The sequence below is a fragment of the Camelus dromedarius genome, chromosome 23, assembly GCF_036321535.1.
Source record: "Camelus dromedarius isolate mCamDro1 chromosome 23, mCamDro1.pat, whole genome shotgun sequence".
NCBI lineage: Eukaryota > Metazoa > Chordata > Mammalia > Artiodactyla > Camelidae > Camelus > Camelus dromedarius.
The window spans coordinates 28,018,003-28,023,431 of record NC_087458.1 but is presented as its reverse complement, the minus strand read 5'-3'; the positions used below and the strand labels follow the sequence as shown (position 1 = coordinate 28,023,431).

The following is a 5,429-nucleotide window of genomic DNA, read 5'->3' as shown; positions in this document are numbered from 1 at the left end:
CCGCGCGGGAGGAGCGCTCGACGCCGGGAGGCAGGTTCCCTCCACCTCGCCTTCCGGCAAACGTAGCTGGAACCTGCGCGCACGCACTCTCCTTCCGCTCTGCGCTTGGCCACATCCGGGCGGATGCTGGCGTGGACGGGGTTCAAAGCTACGCCGAGCCTCGAAGCCCTGAACTCTGCCCACACCAGCGCTGTTTGCAGCTCCTCTGAGACAGTGGGAATAAAGACTTAAGGCCTCTCTGCCGCCGCCGGCGTCGGGTCCAGATCTTCAGTTCCTGCAAACAGGAGGAGCCTCGTCCACCGTCCTGACATGTTAAGCCGAAGGGGTGGAAGTGGATGAGATCTCTGTAGAAGAAAGTGGAAGGAAGAAAGACCAGACTGCCAAGCACCGTATCTCTAGGGTGGGCCCACCTTTCAGCATCAGAGGAGCAGGAGTAAACACGAGTTGTTGAGTGTAAACACAAGCGGTCGGAACACTAGGATGCAAACTAGTAGAGAAGCATGTGACGTGGAAGCCAAGGCAGAGGAGTTCCAGACAAGCCGAGTAGGACGTTTTAAGCATTTATGGATGTAGTGTGAGTGATACGGGGAGACGCTGAAAGTTCGTTACGTTTTCATTGTATCCCTCTGCATGAAGTGATGAGAATAGACCTCAGGGCGGGGCCAGGGTCGGGGCAGGGGCTAGTTACGAAGAAATGACTTTCAAGAGTGAAAGTGCCAGGCAGGGATAGAACTTCTGCTTCCAAATGTGACAGACTAAGACCCTAGTGGACCAGGCCCCAGCAGAAAACAGCTATGAATTTGGACACAGTACAAAAAGCAACTACCCTAATATCCTAGGATGCAAACGGAAGCAGGCTGCCTCTGGTCAGGAGAGCAAGCTTGCTTGGAGAAGGGCAGTTAAGGAACCACACAGGAAAGTCCCCCTTTCCTTGGCGTTTAGCTTGGAGCTAAGTGCAATCCAGGAGGCAAGGTCTGCGGCAGCAGGGGTGCACAAGGGAAAACTCTCAGTTTTTCTTCTCTGGGGAACCAAAAAAGTGAAGCCAGGAAACTTTGAATGCTGAAGAGATTGGGAAATACCGAAAGGGCAGGAGCCAGAGAGCGGATCCCGAACTCCACTCACATCTCTGACAGACTCTTGAAGCAGAATCACAGCAGTTCAGTTAAAAACGAAAGATCTGAATTGAGACTAGAGTTGTCCCCCAAGAAACGGAGTTCACAGTTCAAATCCAGCCGAGAAATTAGCTGCAAATGCAAAGGAAATAACACTCCTTGCAGAGAAATAACACTCCTTGCAGAAAAATAACACAATCCAGAATCTCCACAACTTACCATTCATTAAGTCCAAGATATGATTCAAAATTACTGACAAAAATCAAGAAAATGAATCACATTTTCTAGAGTCCAATCACATTTTCTAGAGGTGAATCAGATGCTGAAAACTGACGGATAAGGATTTTAAAGTAACTATTATACCTCTCTTCAATGAAGTAAAACAAAACATGTTTTCAGTGAATGAAACTCTCAGAAGACCAAAAAAAAAAAAAAAAAAAAAAAGAAAAACAAAACAAAACAAGACAAACAAACAAAAAAAAAAACAGCAGAGAAAAAGATAAAAGAATCAAATGGAAATTCTGGAACCAAAAATTAAAATTTTAGAAATAAAAAAAATCCACTGGTGGGTTTAACAGCCAAATGGAAATTGCAGAGGAAAAAATTAAACGAACTGGAGGGTAGAGCAACCATCCAGGAAATCATCCAAGGTGAACAACAAAGAGAAAAACGATTTAAAAAAAAAATAAACAGAGCCTCAGAGACCTGCTACATGTTATCAAACAACCCAACATACATGTAAATGAAATACCAGAAGGAGAAAAGAAATAGAAGGGGGCAGAAAAAAAATTAAAGAAATTAAAAATTCCCCAAATTTGATGAAAGACAGAAATTTTTACGTACAAAATGCTAAATGAATACCAAGTGAAATCAACATGATGAAGTCCCTGCTGAAGTCAAACTGCTGAAAGCCAGATAAAAGCTTGAATGTATTTCTTTTAATGCATTACATACAGGGAGAAGTACATCCCATTCAGTGATGTAAAACCTCACGTGAAGATTCATAAATTGCCCTAGAATGTACCGCATTTGAATGAAGTCACTAACCTTTGCCTTTACAAAGTAGCTGCTAAGCCCTGAAGAAGCGAATGACACTGAAATTAGTAAGCTCCTTGAAGCACGGAACACTGACACTAATTCAAGTAATTAGAGGTGAGTAAATCTTTCTGTCTCACCTCTAAAGGTTCCAATCAGTTCAGATAATGGTTTTTATAGAAGCATTTAAAAGCATTTTGTTCCTCATATGAGGGGAAATTTTATAAAGCCATAAGGCAATCCAATGGAATTAGGTACTATGAGAACAAATACTGTGGGAATAAATGGAAGATTTTAGCTTAAGTTTAAGGGAAAAAAGTGGGGGAGGGGTGTTTTATGGAATCCCAAAAGTATGAGGAAAGAACCATTAACTGTAAAAAGCAACATGCTAATGCTATCCTTAGGCAAATAGATGAAGTTCTATTGCTAAGAAAAATCATGATGCATTTAAGTGTAAATATTAAATGTTTCTGACCTTTAATGTCATTGTCTATTAGAAAGAGTTGAAAAATGAAAATAGAATGTCCCTCGGCTTCCATATTAAGCAGTGGAAACTTATAAATAAATCTTGGTGATTGGGAGTGGCTAAGAAAGAAAGCAAAAGATTCGGGAACACTTAAAGAACCTAGTGTTTAAAGTCTAGTCAAAATGGCTATTGTGACAGTCTAGAGGGGAATCCACCAAGAACAGGTTAGAGTTTCAGCTTCTGATTGATTGAAGAATGTCTCCTTTCATAAATGCTTCAGTGGTTCACTATATTAGAGAACCAAAGAGGTTAGGGAAAAAGCTAGATAAGTAAGAACAAATGAAATTTCCCCTGAGTATACTGGATGTAATCAAATTCCGTGTAATCTGGCACTTCTCTACTGATTTCCCATCTTGATACCTGAGCCAGACCATTTTATTCTTACAAAAAACATCTAATGTCTAGGCAGAGACATATTAATTCAGTCAGAGTCTCCATAGGAAAAACGAACTTTGAATTGTCATGTGAATGTTTAGTGTGTTAAAAGAAAAGGCTTTTTTACGGTATTGTATAAGACAATGATCTCAAACCGAAAAATGTAGGCTAGCGTTCTGGATCAGCTTTTTAATTCATTGGTCGTGAGAATTCTCATATATATCTTGTTCCTTCTTTTGTACACAAAGCATACAATTTCCCATTCTCTGTGTTTCAAGAATAGGTGAAATGTTTTTAGTAAAATATTTAGAATGCTGTGATGTTTCAGTATTTGTATGCATGAGTATGTGTGAAGGATTTCATACGTATAAGAAAAGAATTTAGAATAATCAAAATGTGTCCTCTCCAGTTTCTCATAAATTTAAGACTGCAATCTAAATTCCCCATTTACAAAATCAGGATATAGTATATTTAATTTTTTTTAAAAGATACTACGTACATTTGGAATGCAAAAAAACCCCAACAACAAAAATAAGGTACCTAGGATAAAGATGAGCAAGCCCTTTTTTGAGAACATTATAAACATCATTGAAGTATGTTTGTCCATTTATTTAGGCCTTCTGTAATGATCTTCAATAACATTTATAGATCAGTTTGGGGAAAATTGCCATCTTTACAGTACTGATCTATAAATTCTAGCAATTTCAATCATAGTCCCAACAGGGATATTCCTAATGCTTCATAAACTGATTCTGAAATGTGGGCCTAAAGGGCCAAAAATGACCAAGATCTTTCTGATGAACAAACTGGGAGAATATGTGATACTTCTGCAGGGATAGATAAACCAATGAAACCAAGTAGAGAGTCATACAAATATGGACAGGGATGACTTTGCAGATGCAATGCAGAGTTGAGGCAATGAATACACACACACACACACACACACACATACACACACACACACACACAAGATGTTGGATCCCTAATTGCACCATAAACAAAATCTGATTTCTTCTCACCCCTCTTTTTAAAAAATTGAGATATAGTTGATTTACAATTTTATATTAGTTTCAGGTGTACAACATAGTGATTCAATATTTTTATACATTATACTCCATTTAAAACTGTTACAAAATAATGGCTGTATTTCCCTGTGCTGTACAATATATCCTAGTAGGTTATTTATTTTATACACAGTAGTTTGTACCTCTTAATCTCATATCCCCTTCTTCCCTCTCCCCACTGGTAACCACTAGTTTGTTCTCTATATCTGTGAGTCTGTTTCTGTTTTGTTATATTCATTTGCTTGTTTTATTTTTTAGATTCCACATATAAGTGATAACATATAGCATTTGTCTTTCCCTGTCTGGTTTATTTCACTAACTGTATTACCCTCCAGGTCCATCCGTGTTGTTTCAAATGGCAACATTTCATTCTGTTTTTTTATGCCTGATTAATGTTCCATTGTATGTATGTATATGCCACGTCTTCTTTATCCATTCATCTGTTGATGGACACTTTGGTTGCTTCAGTATCTTGGCTATTGTAACTAATGATGCCATGAACGTTGGGGTGCATGTATCTTTTTGAATTGGTGTTTTCATTTTCTTCGGATATATACCCAAGAGTAGGATTGCCTGATCATATGGTAGTTCTATTTTTAGTTTTTTGAGGAACCTCCATACTGTTTTCCATAGTGGCTGCACCAATTTACATTCACCAACAGTGTACTATGGTTCTGTTTTCTCCACATCCTCACCAGTAGTTGTAATTTGTAAACTTTTTGATGATAGCCATTCTGAGAGATATGGGGGTGATATCTCCTTGTGGTTTTGATTTGCATTTCTCTGATAATTAGCGATGTTGAGCATCTTTTTATGCACCTGTTGGCCATACATATGTCATTTTTTTTTTTTTTGCAAAAATGTCTATTCCAATCTTCTGGCTAAATTAGGCAACAGATCCAAAAAAAAAGATTGCTACAATTTACATCAAAGAGTGTTCTGCCTAAGTTTTCTTCTAGGAGTTCTATGGTTTCTGGTCTTACCTGTAGGTCTTTAACCCATTTTGAGTTTATTTGAGTGTATGGTATGAGAAAATGTTCTAATTTCATTTTTCTGCATGTAGCCGTCCAGTTTTCCAGCACCACTTATTGAAGAGACTGTCTTTTCCCCATTGTATATTTTTGCCTTCTTTTTCATAGATTAAATTGACCATGGGTGTGTGGGTTTATTTCTGAGCTCTCTATTTTGTTCCGTTGATCTATGTGTCTATTTTGGGGCCAGTTCAATACTCTTTAGATGACTGTAAACTGTAGTATAGTCTGAAGTCAAGGGGTGTAATACCTCCGGTTCTCCAGAATCTTCTTTCTCAAGATTGTT

At 38.4% G+C, this 5,429-nt stretch overlaps 1 protein-coding gene across 1 annotated transcript in view; it reads left to right on the top strand.

Moving 5' to 3' along the window:
• Positions 1 to 27: 27 nt before the first annotated feature.
• Positions 28 to 5,429, top strand: part of COLGALT2 (collagen beta(1-O)galactosyltransferase 2) — a 126,257-nt gene continuing 120,855 nt past the window's right edge. Inside the window, exon 1 of the mRNA XM_031435604.2 lies at positions 28 to 2,264. The gene's annotated coding sequence lies outside the window, so the exon portion shown is untranslated. The remainder of the gene's footprint in view (positions 2,265 to 5,429) is intronic.